Source organism: Thamnophis elegans, chromosome 2 (genome assembly GCF_009769535.1).
Source record: "Thamnophis elegans isolate rThaEle1 chromosome 2, rThaEle1.pri, whole genome shotgun sequence".
Classification (NCBI taxonomy): Eukaryota; Metazoa; Chordata; class Lepidosauria; order Squamata; family Colubridae; genus Thamnophis; species Thamnophis elegans.
Genome location: NC_045542.1, coordinates 115,533,441 through 115,552,367, shown reverse-complemented (window position 1 = coordinate 115,552,367; position 18,927 = coordinate 115,533,441).

Below are 18,927 nucleotides of genomic sequence, written 5' to 3'. Positions count from 1 at the left end.
GCCGTCAAACTCTTACCATATGGATCTATAGGTAGATGCTTTCCCCCCACCCTCGCATGGAGATTATTTGCTTTGACAGCCCCCTTTGGAATAAGAATGTAAAACTGGGTAGATGTACTTTAACAAATATCTGTCCAAAATTCAGAAGAGACAGTAATTTTCTACTTCGCCTTCTAACATAGCAATGTGTGCACAAATCCAACCAACTAAAAATTAAACATTTAAATATTAAAACAGCACATGATGTCACTACGTGCATGAAACTGAAATAAAAGCATTTGAGGGGTTAAGCCTAAGGACAAAATAACATGTGTAAATGTGGGTGTGTTTGTATAGATACATAAAATGAAAGCTAGATAGTAGTATTCAACTTTAGATTTTACAAATGTCATTCCATGGTGATCGTTATCACTCTGATTTTTTTTCTTTTTAAATTCCTAGCACTCAATTGTTTAATCTCCGAAACCAATTCAAAATCAGAAATAGGGAAAATCCAGTCCAGGTTCCTCCCTGGTTTAATTGGATGATTTGGTGGATCAGTTTTGGCCCATTAAGCTGTAAATTTCCCATCTAGAGAAGTGGCACGTTATTCAGATGTTTTATTACATTAATAACCAAGTAGCAAGAACAAGACACACCTTGGATTGTTCCTGGGTACAGAGATATTGCTACCAGTTTTCCAAATGCTTTTTAAAAGAGAGCAAAAAACACTTTTGATGGTTGTGCTATAAATAGACAATAAATACACAGAAACACTATAAATAACAGCTGGCATCTTGCTCTGATTCCCTTCTTACTTAATTCCTGTTCAAAAGTAAGCATGACCTGGGCAAAGTCTGAGAAGAAGTGACTTGTGAAATATTTGTCCAGATTATTTTGCCACTGGTTTACCTTTATTGATTTATACAAATAAATTGCAGCATAGACAAAAATATTAGAAGTGTAGAACAATACAGTGCCATGCAAAGTATTTTGTTCTGAGGTGCCCTAAAAGTTGGAGCTGTCCATTGTATTTCCTTGTGGCTACCACAAGGGAGTATCGTTGAGAGTCTATGGCAGGGGTGTCAAACTCAATTTCATTGAGGGCCACATAAGGGTTGTATTTCACCTTGGGGGGCTGGAGTGGCCATGGCCAGGGTGGGCGTGACCAGCTCAACGTCACTCGTGTCAGGAGTGCCTGTGGTGGCCCGTGTGCTCTGCCACAGTAAACAGACTTCCGAGCTCTGTTTTTAGCTGCAATGGCCTCCTGCAACCCTTGCTGGCAGACGCACCACTGGTTGGTCCTTTGCTGTTTCCAAGGCAGCCCTGCAGTCCAGATTTAAGAACCCTGCAGGCCAGATCCGACTCCCAGGAATTGAGTTTGACACCCCTGGTCTATGGACACTGGCCTGCAGGTTAACCCCAAAGTGAACTCTGTTCATGAGAAAGAATGCATGAACCTCACAGAAATGTGTTTTATGTTTTACCAGCTTCTGAAGGTCACTTTCTATTGGTTTACCAGAGGTCTTCATTCCTGTTCCAGATTTATTGGGGAAATCACCAACTTACACACTAAAGGACGAATGAGGGAAAAGACAACCTATCTAGGACGCAAGGAAAGAAGAGCAAAGAAAGAAACAATGAGTTTTGGCCACAATCCCAACTGATAGCTCCTGACATAAGCAACCTAGTGAAGAAAGTGTTTGAAAGCCAAACAAATGTTAGGTAACTTTCCCCTCCTACTCCAATAATGTTGTTGACCAACCCTGCATTCCACAATATCAGGCTATTTACTCTACTCATAAACATCCTTACAACTGTGCCAACCGTCCATACTTATCTATTCTTCAGCAGCTACAGCTTACTTGATTTGGGGCCATAATCTTGCGTCCTAGAATAGTCCTCTTTCTAGAATCACCTCTAGTTTCAGAAGGCATGTAATCCAAATTTCTCTGATGCAACAAAGGAAAATACTGTAAAACAGTGCTCCTTAACCTTTTAAGATTGATTCTAATCTTCATTTTTAGATTAATTTAAAATTAATGCTAGCCAAATGACCAGTGATGGGATTCAAAACTTTTTACTACCTGTTCTGTGGGTGTGGCTTGATGGGCATGGTATGGCTTGGTGGACATGGTAGGGGAAGGATACTGTAAAATCTCCATTTCTTCCACACTCCAGGGGAAGCATATTACAAAATCCCCATTTCCTCCTGATCAGCTGGGACTCAGGAGGCAGAGAATAGATGGAGGCACGGCCAGTCAGAGGTGGTATTTACCAGTACTCAAAATTTGTGCTATCGGTTCTCCAGAACTGGTGAGAACCTGCTGAATACCACCTCTATGAGTGACTAAAGAATTTGAGGGAGAGGGGTTGTCTTAAAATGGCCAAGGTTGAGAAACACTGCTGAAGAGGAAGTGGGTCTCTATAGATACCTATGCATTTATTTGACTTTAGATGAATTTAAAGGTAAAAACAAAGGTTTTCTGAAGCTTAATTGTGGGCCTGCTTGACTGGAATGCCACTCCTGTTGATCTGCTGTATGCTCTAAACTTTGACGAAAGCCCAGGTGGCTAATATTGAATATATGTATCTATTTACACATACTGTATAAATATTTCAGAGGAGGGAAATTATGTAAATGTTAATAAACTCAAAATGCATTCTATGAAGATTTAAAAATGTGAAAATTACAATCATCTTTTAAAAACATATCTCCCAGACATAATTGTCAGAGATTGGTTGCTACTGGTTCACACCGGTTCAGGCGAACTGGTAGTGGAAATTGCGTCTGGGTAGATGAACTGGTAGGGACTGCAGCCTGATCACACACCCAAATGGGTTTCCCGGTTGCCCATTCCATTGCTGACATGTTTTTTATTCCTTTTTTAATGTTCTGCGCATGCACAGAACACTTTATAGGCAACAGTACACGTGCTCGCAGTGTGTGTCTGGGGGGGGTGCACAAACTGGCAGTAATGCCAGCAACAACCCACCCCCTGTGTGGGATGTATTGCATTATGGGTGTGGGCACACACGCTGTCACATGTGTGCCAATGGAGGGTTCTGGATCCCATTCCAACCAGTACAGTTGGAACAGGCCCAGCATCGTCCACATGGACGCGCGCAGTGTGCGCCTGTGTTTTACCACCTACATGACACTCCAGCTGCTCAGCATGGAAGCGCTGAAGATTTGAAATACCAGTAAGGAGTTTGGGCAGGTGGGTGTGCCCTCCGGAGCACCATACCGGAACGGTATTAGGTGCTCCAGGCAGGCTCCGGTATGCCCGTACTGGAGCATACCTCCTGCAACCCACCCCTGGTATGTGCGCTTGATTTCGGCGCGCGAGGAGAAAAAGGTTAGCCATGACTGCTCTAAGGGCTTCCAAAACTGAATTCTGTCTTGCCTTTTTGAATCATCATTCTTATGCTAACTGAGAAGTGGAATCAGTGCTGGCTTCAACTTTCCTCTTCATAAGCATTAGACACCAGATTCTTCATAATCACCAGATTCTCTACATTGTCTCAGTTATATTCTTGTGTCAGTTTAGACAGCATTTTCATCCCCTTAAACAGCAGAGCAACTTCATCCTTTAGCACTAGGTGTATGATTCTATGATTGAATCAGAAGTTTTCACAAATGTAGGCTTCTTTATTCAAGATCTTTGTTTCCTTTTTCCAATTCCTTGTGGGTAACCTGGGAAAGTCCTCTTTTTATACTACTGATGAGAAGCAAACTGTGAAAGAAAGCTCTACACCTCTTTCTTTGTTTCCTTATTATAAGTGCTTTTACGCCACTTGAATCATGTTATTCTAAGGATCACACAAGCAGCAAAATACAAATACAATGATAATAATTTATTGTCATTTTAATCTAAATATATACAGTCATCATCCTAACACAATCAAACTGTCATAACACAGTAATCCTAAAACATAACACTGTGTATCATCAGGAAAAAAAATTATCTTATACCCAAGGATCTTTATTGTTGTTGTTAGTTGCGAAGTCATTTCTGACCCATCGCCACCCCATGGACATCGTTCCTCCAGGCCTTCCTGTCCTCTACCATCTTCTGGAGTCCATTTAAGCTCACACCTACTGCTTTGGTGACTCCAGGGAGCCACCTAATTCTCTGTCGTCCCTTTCTTCTTTTGCCCTCAATCTTTCCCAGCATTAAACTCTTCTCCAGTGAGTCCTTCCTTCTCATTAGGTGTCCTTTGAGTTTAATCTTCAGGATCTGGCCTTCTGAACAGCAGTCAAGGATTTTTAACCTCTCATATTTTGCTCACCAGACATACTGTACTCTGGGAAAAACCATGGTTTTAGGCATTTCCTGAATATTGCAAGTGAGGGTTTGTAAAACTTCTTTACATCTGGTGGGAGGGTATTCTTACAAGAGGGGACCTCCTGCAGAGAAGGGTCACCCACACTTAGCAATAGCAATAGCAGTTAGACTTATATACCGCTTCATAGGGCTTTCAGCCCTCTCTAAGCGGTTTACAGAGTCAGCATATTGCCCCCACAGTCTGGGTCCTCATTTCACCCACCTCGGAAGGATGGAAGGCTGAGTCAACCTTGAGCCGGTGAGATTTGAACCGCTGAACTGCAGATAGCAGTCAGCTGAAGTGGCCTGCAGTACTGCACCCTAACCACTGTGCCACCTCGGCTCTTATAATCACTTCATGTGGGGTGGACAGTATCAACAAGCTGTTTCAGCCAACATGACTTGGTGGACAAATTCTATTTGGACAGGTGGTCCTGGAGCCAGCCAGCCCCTAGGTCGCCACACCAAATAAGATTTTAAAGGTCATCACCAGCAACTGGACTTGCACCTGAAATTTCTTGCTATATTGAAGTGGCCTGACAACACCTGCTTGTTCTGATTAAGTTACATTAATATGAACTTTGGCTTTAAATGGATGCAGAGAAAATATGGACTCAATCGTGCCATTTGATAATCTCTTGCAGGGATATTTTACTTCTGAGGACTTCTGAGGGCCTATTTTCTGTTAAATCAATGAGTAAACAAGAAGGATTGTCTAGCTCATTGTCTGTGTGGACAGGTAGTCCTCGACGTACGACCACAATTGAGAACAAAATTTAGATTGTTAAGTGAGAAATTTGTTAAGTGAATTTTGCCCCATTTTACAACTTTTCTCGCCACAGTTGTTAAATGAATCACTGCAGGTGTTAAGTTAGCAACGTGGTTGTTAAATGAATCAAGCCTCCCCATTGACTTTCCTTGTAAGAAGATGACAATATATGACTCCAGGACACTGCAACCGTCATGAATATGAGTCTGTTGCCAAGCATGTGAATTTTGATCACTTGACTATGGGGATTCTGTAAAGATCATAACTGTGGAAAAATGGTCATAAGTCCCTTTTTTCAGTGCCGTTGTAACTTTGAACGGTCACTGAATGAACTGTTGTAAGTAGAGGACTACCTGTACTTAAGAACACTGACCCAAATCTGTGCATTTTTTGAGCAACAGAAGTCAATCCAGTTAAAAGAAGATATTTCTTTTGTATCATACATTTTATTCACTGGAAGATTAATTCACTTCTTTTCCCCGATCCTTTTTAGTAAATAAAATGCTCATCAAAATCAGACGATTTGCAGCTTGGTAAACTGAACAAATGTTTGTTGTAACCTTAATTATGGACTATAACAAAGAGAAAGGCAAAACTTCACTGGGGTAGGCCACATCTCTTTATTTGTTAGCACTTCAATCATTTCCAATGGACTTCTGAGGGGGAAATGGTGAACTAAAGATGGCTCCAGTTCCAGTTAATAGACTGGTTCTTTGTAAATCCACTCTGGACAAAGAGAAGACTTAAAATTGCCCACAAGTGCTCCATACAGTTGCTCCTCACACAGTGACCACAAGACAGCAGTTTCTATGTCAGTTTTAAAGCTCTGGGAGATGAGAGGGAATACCTGTCTTGTTCAACTCACTGTCAGCACTTTTAAAAGGACACCGAGCCTGCATATTTCCCATGCTAATCACTTCTGGAAATTGTTTGTTAAGTGCTTTTCGTTAATTGTATTAGGAACCTTTAGATGGACAGGTTTTTATAGGATAGGGGGAATTTCTTCAATCTTTAGCAAAAGAAGTTTCAAATGCAAGTTAGCTATTTAAAAAAATTCTGGAATAAACAGGGTGATTAAAATCTTGATTTTAGAAAATTATAATTAGATAAAGTTGAAATATGTTTAACAGTTCCCCCTGTCTGACTGACCCAAAGGGGTGGTGCTTTCTTCTGATTCTCAGTCAAGAGAGCCTGCGTTGTCTGAGAGATATGATGTCTGAGAGATGCTTCCACCATTATGTGGCCAGCATGAAAATATGGAATGATATAATCTTTTCCCACCTGGTACCTATTTCTCTACTTACATTTGCATGCTTTTGAACAGCTACTGGCAGGAACTGGTGTGAGTAATGGGAGCTCATCCTAACACATGGCACTTGGGTCTAAAACCCAAGTATCAGCTTTCCAGCTGACAAGGCCCAGCATCTTAACCATTGAATCATCACACCGCCCCTTAAATTTGAAATAAGATTTTGAAATTAATTATAAAAATCGTTCATGTGGAAAAAAATATTTTTGTTTTGAATTCCTTAAAAAAAAACCCAAAATGATAGGAACTTTGTATGTTGGCTATTAGGAGGAACTAGAAGGAACTAAAGACTTCAATTAAGGAGAAGAACACTTAAATTTGACGTAGTACTACAGACTAGAACAAAATATTTTAACATTTAACATACTGAAGAATATTTTTGAACAATGGACTCAGGAGTTAATTTTAAGATTTGTTAAAGCTTCAACACTTTTGTGAGAATGAACAAAGAAAAATGAAAAGAAGTTAAGTTCTAGGATATCATATGAAGGGACTAAAGTTCAAGATTGTTAAATCTTAAAAAAAAGGAATGTAAAGTTGGTTTATTTGATGATGGTTAAAGTAAGTATGTTATCTTTGGTAACCCTTAATGGGCCTTAGCTGATCAGGACTGAAATTATGAGGTTTTCAAGAATTTGCTCATAAATAAGAGTTGGGATATGAAAAGAAGAGGTAATTTGTTTTATTTTAAGAGAAGGTTGATAATTTAGTAAAATTATTTATACCTGTAATGAAGGGGAAGTAATTTCGTTATATATTTGTTTTCTTTTCCTTTATTGTACTCTTATTTTCCCTTTCTTTCTTTTTCTCCCCTTCTATTTTTTTTTCTTTTGTTGTTTAGTTTGTTTTTTTATCATTTTTCAGTAAAATTACTATTAGAAAAAGAAAGGAGGGAGAAGGAGGTTGGGAAGTGGCATTTCCCTTCCCTCACCATGGTTGCCAAGCCCAAACAAGCCTAAAGGGTGCTATGACCTTGCCTCAAGAAGGGCTGGAAAGTCACCAAAGAGGAAAAGACGAAGAGAACAAAATGAAGCCAGTGTAAATATTTGATTCCCAAAGGATAAGAGATGTGGCACATTCTCTCAAAATTATGCAATAATAAGCAGTCTTAGAATACCAATCAAGTTGTTTTCCATGTGGTGAACTGCTTTTTAAAAAAAGCATATTGGGCACTGATCACAAAACATTTATTTCAAAACAACAGAGCAGACCCTTTTGTGTGTCCTTCGGAGATTTTTTTTCTAAATAGTTTGGAAGTGTTGACGGGCTGGAATGTAGGTGTTCTGTCTACTTCGATATAAGTCGAAGTGTAGCTAGTTTTACATGGGCAAAAAAAAATGTACTGGGTTTGAAAGCAAATGGCTTCATTGAAATGCACCTTGTAAACAATATGAAGCAAAACTGCATTCCAGGTCAGCATTTCTAAACCCGAACTCATACCAAAAGATGTTGTCATATCCCAAGCTGCCCTTCTGCACTTCCCTGGGGCACTGGTAGGCCTATGACATAAAATAATCTGCTTTGCTTGGCTGGTTACCCTCCTGAGATACCTGAATTGTTATTGTTGTTTTAAACCCTTGACTAGCTCTGGGTCAAGTTCTCACCACCTTCTCTTATCACCTGTTCCTAAGGAAAGCATATTTTTTTAAAAAAATATATTTTATTCATTTTCACATTCCATTTTGCAATCACTTATATACAGGGTATTTGCTATAAGAAAAGAAAAAGATAAAAAAGGAAAACACAACTCATCATTCACAACCCCACCTGACACTTCCATCCTCCATACACCCCATCTACCCCCTCCAACTTTCCTTTCTCCCTCTAACACTCCCCTCCTACTTCCCTTTCCCCTCAAACCTTCCTTCTCCCCTTACTCCCAACACGCCCTCCTTACATTTCCCTTACTCCTTCCTTACTCCTCCCTCTTCTTTCCCTCTACCTCCCTCCTTGGTGTATGCCTTTATTCAAGTATTGTTTAATCTGATAAAAAGTAAAATAAACCAAGGAAAAAAAAATATAAAGAAAGAAAAGAGAAAGAAAAAAAAAACAAAAAAGGAAAAAAAAAACAACCGTATATAAGTACATTCTTGTTCTTATTGAGACTATGTTAACACACACCCACCCACCCCCCATGAATCCCCATCCCTAATCCCCCCGACTTCCCAGGGCCCACACCTGGCACTGCCTTCTGTCTAAAGTATCTTGTATACGTATGGATTAAAAATAAAAATAATATATTAAAGGAAAGAGAAACAAGAAAAAAGAAAGGAAAAAAAAGAGAAAAGAGAAAAAAGAAAAAAGAAAAAAAAAGGAAAAAGAACTCTTTGTGTTGAACTCAGCCCCCCATCTTTATCTATGCCTAAATAGTATAAGTCATTCTATCTATATTTTATTCTCGTCTCTTACTTCTTTGTTATTTACCCCAACCTCCTGTAGACTCTCCCGTTCCTCTTCCTTAGCCTTGTATTCAGATAAACATTTATACAGATTTGTGTAGGCATCAATATACAGTCTAGCCAAAAATAGTCCCTTCCGGTAAAGTTTAAGCAACGTGGATCATGCCACATATTCAAATATTACTTTACAGAGGAATAATCAAACTTTCCCTTCTAATAGAATTTAAACAGCGTAGATAATCTTTCTTAACCTCATTTTCAAACAGTAATTCAAAATAATCTAACCAAACTTTCCCTTCTTAGTAAAGTTTAAGCAGCGTGGATCAAGTATTACTTTACACAAAAATCAGTTTACAATCTATTTTAAAATAATCCCAACCGGCTTTCTCTTCTAATAGGATTTAAACAACGTAAATCATTCCGCATGCATTTTACCCTCATCCCTTGCTTGTCTGATATTACCACTATCAAATTTATACAGACATTAGTTTAAGATCTAGCTCAAAGTAATTTCAGCCAACTTTCCCTTCTAATAAGAATTAAATAGCATGGATCATTCCACATATTCAAATAAAACTTTCAACAAAAGTCAGTTAACCTTCTGTTTTAAAGTAATCCCTTCTAATAGAATTTAAACAACATAAATCATCCGCATTCATTTTACATATATAATCAAACTTTCCCTTCTAATAAAATTTAAACAGCGTAAATAATCTTTCTTAACCTCATTTTCAAACAGTAATTCAGAATAATCTAACCAAACTTTCCCTTCTTAGTAGAGTTTAAGCAGTGTGGATCAAGTATTACTTTACACAAAAATCAGTTTACATTCTATCTTAAGATAATCCCAACCGGCTTTCTCTTCTAATAGGATTTAAACAACGTAAATCATTCCGCATGCATTTTACCCTCATCCCTTGCTTGTCTGATATTTACCACTATCAAATTTATGCAAACATTAGTTTAGGATCTAGTTCAAAGTAATTTCATCCAACTTTCCCTTCTAATAAGAATTAAATAGCATGGATCAATCCACATATTCAAGTAATACTTTCAACAAAAATCAGTTAACCTTCTGTTTTAAAGTAATCCCTTCTAACAGAATTTAAACAACATAAATCATTCCGCATTCATTTTACATATATACAATCAATATCACCCCACCAATAAGTTCCGCTTTTTCTACCGGAGAAAGGTCGCAAACCCCCATTCAGTCCACAACTTTGGCAAATATTTTAAAATGTCTAAATCCTCGATCTCCGCTTTTCTGCTTCTCCAAGGGAGGAAAGGCTACCCCCTCCATCTTGCAACCACGCGGCCTGCCGCTTGCCTTCTCCTTCAGCTTGTCTCTCCTCTTTTCCGAGTGAATCAGGAAGTCCCGCCTTCAAAGTCTTGTAATAGAAATCTCGAGCCTCCGAAACAGAGTTAAGACGGAATCTTTGATTCTCAAATGTGACCGTAATGCCGGCTGGGGCCTCCCATCTGTATTGGATCTGTTGATTTCTAAGCTCTTTAGTTAAAAAGGCATAGTCTCTTCTTGCTCTCAACATCTGGAAAGGTATTTCTTTGAAGACAATCAGGTCCTGGTCATCAACTCGCAGACTGTTATTATGAAACTTTTGCATAATCGCGTTTCTGGATTCTTTTGTGGAAAAATATATAATTATGTCCCTCGGGAGCTGTCGCTGTTCCGCTACCAACGAGTTCTGGCGATAGATTTTCCGAATCTGCCAATCAAAGTTAAGTCCCGGGCTTCACACCGCATGGCTGAAGGCTTCAACAAAGGTCTGTTTCAAATTCTCTCGCTCCTTTTCGCGGAGTCCTCTGACTCTTATTGCAAATGCCTTCCTATTAAAATTTATCATCACGAGCTGTTCTTCAGTGTCTCTAATTTTTTGTTGTAATATTTGAATATTAGTAGTCAAATTAGAATTAGCCTCCTCCAAGCTTTCCAATTTATTCTCTATTTCAGCAGAGTAATCTGACAGGGCAGACACGGCTGCAAACGTATTCACCTTCATTTGGTCAATTTTAAACTTTAAATCATCATATAGCTCCAATACGAATTCCTTGATTTCTTGTTTAAAATCATTAAGCATTTGAAAGAAAAATTCCTGTGTTAAAAATTCTCCAGTAGAGGGCATAGGAGACAAGGGCTGTGATTCCAGTATAAATTCTTTAGATTCTTTAGGCACATTTGTAGAGAGACGCTTCGATTTTGACATGGGTGCCATAATAAATAAACAAATAAACAGCGCTTTCGCTCCCCTCTGTTTCCCAAAAAAAAGAGTTTATTTTGTTAAGGAGCGGTCTGCAGGAAGGTAAAACCGGCTAAGTATATCCCCTATCAGTCACCAACGGAGAGAAATCGCCATTTTGAAGTCCGTTTAAACAAAGAAGTCTCTAAGACAAATGGTGCTGGTATTTAAGATAGTAATAAAAGCATAAATCTCACAGGAGTGGGACCCGCCCGTATTAATCCTGGCTTGGAACAACTTTGCTTTGTCCTGGGGGGGGGCTCGCCTGTCTAGGGCTGCAAAAAAAAGGCAGCTGAGAAGAACTGGCTGGAGATAAAAGCTCCGCTCCCGCTGGATCTAATCTCTGTCCACAGCCAAAAAAAGAGAAAGGCTGTGGATTACGAATAGACCCTAGCACACAGAGCTACTCCCTGCCCCTTTCTTAGCCAAAAAGGGGTGATATCTATGATCTTATTTAGATATACAGACCAGATCTCTGAGAGGAGCTCAGTTGAGCCCTCCTCGGCAACAGGCTCCGCCCCCAGGAACCCTAAGGAAAGCATATTAACTGCCCTTTGTGATTCTACTGCCTGGGTTACACAAGTGTCTTCTCTGCTCCTATTTGAGTAAAATATTCTTGATCCCAAGAAATACTAAAAAACAAAACAAAACAAAATTTAAAAAATAAAACAAAACCCCAATACCCAACATGTTCCTCTCAATTTATATAATTGCTATATCCTGATTAATCCTTGAATGTTTCAGAATATCAATGTAAGTAAGTGCATCCCATGTTCACCCCCTCCTTCAGTATCTTGGAAGATAGTCTACCCTTGCAGAGAAGATGGACATTATTATCTTTCAATGGCAGCTATTTGTGGTTCCTTCTGACTCCAGAAGGAGAGTGAAAAGTCTTGGGGATCCATGGCCATTATGCTTTAGCCTGATGGACTTCAGCCTGGGCATTCAGTTAGCACTTGTTAGGCTCCAGCATGAAATTAGCCTCGGATTCTTGTGCAGCTGCAAGTGGTCCAAAACACAAACATACATTCAGGGGTGGGTTTCAAAAATTTTAGCAAGGGATTCTCTGCCCGGCTGCTGAGTGGGTGTGGCCATGGTGGACATGGCCTAGTCAGCCTCCTGCACTGGGGGGCGGGATTTTTGCCCTCCCTGGGCTCTGGAGGCTTTCTTAGAGCCTCCGGGAGGGCAAAAATGGCCTCCCAGGCTCTGGAGGCCCCCTGGAGTCTGGAAACGGGCCTGTTTCCCAAACTTCCGATAGGCCCATTTTTCGCTCTTCCCAAGCCTCCGTGCATGCCCTGAACTTACCTGCATCCAAAACAGGCTGCGTGGGGACTCCTGGGAGGGGCAGGGAGGGGTGGGCAGGGTCAGCCAGGAGTGGGATTTGGGGGTACTCCAAACTGCACAGCATCTTAACTAGAGGTTCTCCCAGCAGCCCACCCCCGCACACACACCTGAGTTCCAGAGAACTTACCTATTCCCAGGCTATGACTGGCAGTCTGGGAAATTCTTGTGTAATAGACTGAATATAATAAAGTAATGAGCTTGAACCTTACATGTGTAGTCTGATTACTTGTGCCCAACAACACCAAGATTCAAATATTGATATTCTTCTTTGGATTAAAAAGTGATTTTTGAAAAAGGTGTAAAAGCACACCAAAAGGAAAATGTTTCCTTCCTCGGTATTCAGCCACAACTATCTATTTGGAGATCAAGCTTTACGGGAACTTAAATTTCTTCTTGTTCCTTCATAGGTAAATACAGAACCAAAACAAACCAGTTTGAAGTTTATTTTTAACAATTATAGGTACATCCAAAGCATTACTTCGTTTCATTTTTCTCACTTCCTTGAGCAGCGGAGAAAGTGTGTGTTTATGAGAGGGAGGGAGAGGGAGAGGGAGAAAGAGAATGTGAAATTTACCTGGGTTATGAAATACTCATGACACAGAATAGATAGGAGAAGTGCTGGACCTCAAAATCTCAATTTTTTTCAAACAGGTTTCTCAAACTTCATTCCACCAGTGAGAATCTACTTTGCATTGTGCTCTCCTACTCTTCCTGCCCACCTACCCAGTTAAAACCATTCCTTTTGACCCAGATCAGGATACATGGTATGTGACATAAATTCCAACAGCTTGGAACAACCTACTGGCATCCATATTCTATTAATGGAACGTGTTGGCCACCTGCCAGTTTGCTATATGTCTATTTTTACTACTTGTTTCTCTTAGAATAGATAAGTAAGCTATAATTGAATTCTATGCGTACTCAGCACCACTCATTGTGGTGGGACGTATTTCCAGATAACGGGGCCCATCTGCCATCTCCAAATTGCTCCCTTCCAAATATTTTGAATTCAGCTCCTGTTCAATCAGGCCAATGGTCCCTGCCCACTCTGGTGGTTACATGGTATTTTTAGAGATGCTTTCAAAGAAGAAGAGGATAGATTTAGAGGAGGACCTTTTGAATGCAAAACATTTGTACGAACGTTTTTATAATGTATGGAAGCATCACGAAAGTGCTTGATCATAAATAGTACAGCTGAACCACATGAGAAAATAAATTCCAAGTTCAAGTGTCCAGGTACAGTTATAAAACTGTTGTTTAAATTACCCTGGATAGCTGCTATAAGTCAGCGAGGGTGCTAACCCTTATAATAATAAATCAGGAAATTTAAAGCAGGGTTCCATATGCCTACGTACTATGAATTTTGCAGCCAAAATGGAACTATCTAAGCAAAAGGGATGGAATCAGCAAGTTTGAGTTTCTGCCAACATCTGTATAAATAATAACAGTGCATTTTTGGGATGGTGGTGATAACCATATAAGAGCATGAGGAAAAATCAAAACAAAGCCTATTGTGAATTTAATATGTTTCTTGGCGTATTTAGGAGAAGCATGATGAAAGGGATAAAAACCATATATAGCCATACAAGGAGTTTCAGGTGTCTTCAACAGGTAAAATAGAACGGACACCTGTAAGGACCTCACTTGTGGAAAATTCTCCCCCAATGAAATAGACATGGCACTCACAGGGATGATCTTTCAGGATGAGGCTCCCTATTCCTAAGCATTGCTATAGTTTTGCCTTCACAGTTTAATTTTAAAATAATCTGGGGTACAGAATTATTTTATGATGTCTACAACTTCTGAGGTGTTTATTATTGGTGTTTTCGTGTTCTGCTCTTCTATTGACTTTTGAAAATGTTTTCACTTAAGTTTGGTTTTCAGGTGGATTTACAGTACAAGAAATGCTGTTTCTGCAGTACAAGAAATGCTGTTTGGCAGTCTGATTTAGACAGTCCATGCTAGAATGTTTGTTGCCAGTTCCCCAGCCAGTTGACCTGTACTGGATATGTACATTTTGAGACACTACACAGTACACAACAGAGGTGGTTTGCTGCCGGTTCGGCCCGGATCAGCCAAACCAGTAGTAGCAGTAGCGGGAGGCTCCGCCCACCCACCTGGACACTTCTGCACAGAAGGGTTGCATGTGCATACACGCTGGGAGCGCGCCAGAACCGGTAGTGATAAAATTAGCAACCCACCTCTGGTACACAGACTACCGTTTCCTATCATCCAAACTTTGAAGCACCTCCTGAAAGAGGAGACACTAGTGGTGTTTTCTTTGTACATCTTTAATCCAAAGAACAAACATTCTCTTGTCTTACAAATCTGCAAAGATAACCTGTTACTTATTACATGAATACATTCTTTCACCTAGGTGTAATTATATGGGTTGGGCAAGGACAGAGAACAATGAACAATGATCCTTATGAATAAGAATCCTACCAGGGTGCTCCCAATTTCACTTGCAATACCTTGGTCAGTCCGTAACACAAATAAACACAAATAAACTGAATACATTTCACTGAATACATTCCACTTCAATATTCTGCTCCAATTTGGTCCCTTCCATGTGACTATAACTCCCATAATCTGCATCCCAGACTTGTTGGGAATACTGGAAATGGTAGTCCAGAATGCCCAACAGGCCTGAGCAAAGCTGAGTTTAAAATACCTTGATGGTTGTGACTTGTTAAAAATGTCGGCCATTTTTATAGCTGTTCACTCCATGTAGGCATTTGTTGTTTCCCTGTTTTTAACATTCAAGTTGCAATCCTAAGCACATACTAGTCATATTCACACAGCACACTGACCCTCGCATGGGTGTCAAACTTGCCCTCATAACACACTGACCCTGGCGGGCCGGTTGCGTCACAGGCAGGCCACACCCACCCAATACGTCACATGACAGCAATGTGACACCTTGAGTTTGACACCCATGCTCTAGACGAATGCTGGCTGGGGAATTCTGGGAGTTGAAGTCCGGACATCTTCAAGTGGCCAAGGTTGAGAAACACTGCTCTAGAGGTAAACACTTATTTCTGCATTCATGCAACATGTTAACTTAAATTTGGCTACTGTTAACCACTGTTTGGTTTCTGGCAACAGACTTTTTGGTTACCATATCATTCAGTACTGGTCAATCCAGAACATAGATTCATTAATTTGTTCAGTAACTGGCCTAAGATGTTAAATGAATGCAGGCATTATTTTGAGTTAAGATAACTAGGATTTCTCTTAATTATCTAGCCAAAGAGAAAAAGAGAGCATAAATGTTTCATTGTCCTGCCAAGTAGGGTCAATCATCTCTGGCCATGATGGGTCCTCCTCTCTGCTTGGAGGAGTGGGAGAGTGGGGAGGTTGACCTTTGCAGTTTCTAGCCCTAGGAGAGTGGTCAAGGGCAGGGCGCCACTCTCATCCCTTTGCAATCTTGTTGCAAGAAATCTTGCCTATCACTCCCTGGTTCAAGACGGACTCTTCCCCCCTCCGGCTGCTGACCCTGCCCGAATTTGCTTTATAATACAGCAGCAATGAACAAGCCATCAGTTACCTTAACTTCCCTTAAAGCAGCTGCCTAGACAAACATGTTTTTTGCTCCTGGTGTTTTGTACCAGACAAACAGGTTAATGTTTGACTTGTACTTGGGCTAATGAGAGAAAGCCTCTAATTCTAAGACAATACAGTCTACAGGTTCCTGCTGAATCCAGCAGTTTCCACAGGCCAAATATCACAGGGCAGATACCAAACAGGCACCTATAGAGATCTGTAGATTCCCCTTACCCTGTTCCTGGAAAAGATTAAATGCATTAGCATTGGTCTTATATCAAGAGACTAAAGGAAATTAATATAAAAAAATAAACTACAAATGTTCTGGTTCTAATTCTGAATCACTGTTAAGTAAATTTTAGCAATTTTTTGTTATGCATCAAGAGTTTATGGTTTAATATCTACACATCTGTCCGGGGTGATGGGGAGGGGGGGGAGGCTTCCATTAAAAAATTCAAACATCCAAATGTCGCCGACGATCTTCTCCCTTTTTATTTTTGTTTCCGCGAGCGCTGGTGATGAAGCAACATTTTCTTGTAAGCTAATAGCACAAAATAAAAAATAAAAACAATCGGGTTTGTTTTGCTTTTGTAGCTTGGCAAGAAACCACATGGACGTAAGTTATGGGGAACAGAATAGTAATGGCTTGTGTTTACAGCAGGCAATAGCTAAAATAATTGCGCAGAACACAATTTAAAAATCATGCGTGCATCATCAGTAGAGGATTGCTGTGGTTTGAGGACAACATTTCTTTAAAGGGAAAACTTGGTGTAATGTTCAAGCAAATCTAATTACAAGTGAAGTTCAGGTCTATGCAGCTGCAGATACATTTCACCTTCACTCCTACCCTCTTCCCCCTCCCTCCCCTTCTTCCGAGTTATTGACTGCAGCTTTCAAGAGTGGGAATATTTAGAACGTGATAAGATCAGATCCTGTATTGCTGTTACTTACTCTTACCAGGAAGAGCTTCAGGCAGGGCCAGGGAAGAAGATTACTAACAGCCACAAATGTCCTTTAAAACGAGAAAACAAAGTAAACATGCTGTGGAGACTGTGAATCTGTAATGTGGCTTTTATTCAAAGACACCACTACTTCTACTTGGATTGCAATTATTCTCAGCCCACCCCCTTCCTTAAATAGTCCCATTGTTTCTCTCCCCCCAAAATATGAAAGTACTTTTCAGCCTCATTCAGCTGCTTGTCACTCAACAGATTAATAGAGTTGGGAGGGATCTTGTAGGTCATCTAGTCCAAACCCCTCCCCCCTGCCCAAGTAGACCCTACACCATTTCTGACAGGTGGTAGTCCTGTCTCTTCTTGAAAGCTTTCAGTGATGGAACTCCCACAACTTCTGAAGGCAAGCTGATCCATTGGTTGATTGTTCTCACTGTCAGAAAATTTCTCCTTATTTCGAGGTTGAATCTCTCCTTGATCAGTTATCTATTCCTTGTCTGGCCTCCGGGTGCCTTGGAAAATAGCTTGCCCTCTTCCTTTCTGTAGCAGCCCCTCAAATATTGGGATACTATCATGTCTCCCCTGGTCCGTCTCTTCACTAGATTAGCCATGCCCAGTTCCTGTAACTGTTCTTCATACGTTTTAGTCTACAGTCTCCCAATCATCCTGGTTGCACTTCTCTGCACTTTTTCTAGAATCTCACAAATGCTCTCAATATCTATATGGAGAGATGTTGTCTTTTCTGCAGTTTCAGGGGAATGAATCTTTGAAGGAATTCACTCCTGCAGAATTGGATTAGCACAAGGATGGCACAGGTATTAGAAATGGGGTCAACACAGTGGTGAAATTCATTTTTTTTTACTACCAGTTCTGTGAGCGTGGCTTGGTGGGCATGGTGTGGCTTGGTGGGCGTGGCTTGGTGGGCATGGCAGGTGAAGTATACTGCAAAATCTCTATTCCCATTCTACTCTGGGGCCAACCAGAGGTGGCATTTGCTGGTTCTCTGAACTATTCAAAATTTCTGCTACCAGTTCTCCAGAACTAGTCAGAACCTGCTGGATTTCACCCCTGGGTCAACATCACCCCTCCCCAGAAGAGCAAGAGTACAAACCATTATGGTTATGGCACAGTCTTGGGGTTTTGTTGATCCCCTTTGCTCCCACACTTTAGAAAGTAGATATCAAATTATTCCCAAGGCAAAAGGAAATGGCTGGATTGGTTTCACTGTCCATTCTAGAGAAAGCATATTGGAACCATTCTGGCTTCTCTGAGAAAGGGAGGGGATGAATGCAGTGGTGTCCTCGTTTCTCAATATACTATCCTTGGATCTTGAGCAATTATCAGCCTGTTTCCAACCTTTCCTTTTTAGGGAAGATCAATGAGAAGGTGGTGGAACTCCAGTTGCAGAGAATTTGGGAGGAAATTTATTATTATTATGGTTGGTCCCACAATTAGCCAGATGTATATCGGACATTAATACAATTGAGCAGCTCCAGAAGTATTTCACAAGAAGAGTACTCTACTCCTCTGCTTGCAATAGAATCCCTTATGCTAACAGGCTTGAAATTTTGGGCTTGGGCAACCTGGAACTATGCCACCTACAGTCTGACCTAAGCAGAGTACAGAAAATTGTCTGCTACAACGTCCTACCTGTCAATGACTATTTCAGCTTCAACCTCAATAATATTCCAGCGAACAATAGATACAAACTCAAGGTAAACCGCTCCAAACTCGATTGCAGAAAATACGATTTCAGCAACAGAGTGGTCAATGCCTGGAATGCTCAACCTGACTCAGTTGTCACATCCTCAAACCCCCACAGCTTCAACCTTAAACTGTCTACCATGGACCTCACTCCATTCCTAAGAGGTCTGCAAAGGGGGCATGCATAAGCGCAGCAATTTGCCTACCGTCCCTGTCCTACTGTCCCCATTTATTTGTACTCATTTCCTTTGTTCATGTCCATGTTTATACTTATACCTGTTATTTTGTACACGTTTGACAAACTAAAATAAATAAATAAATAAATAAATAAATAAATA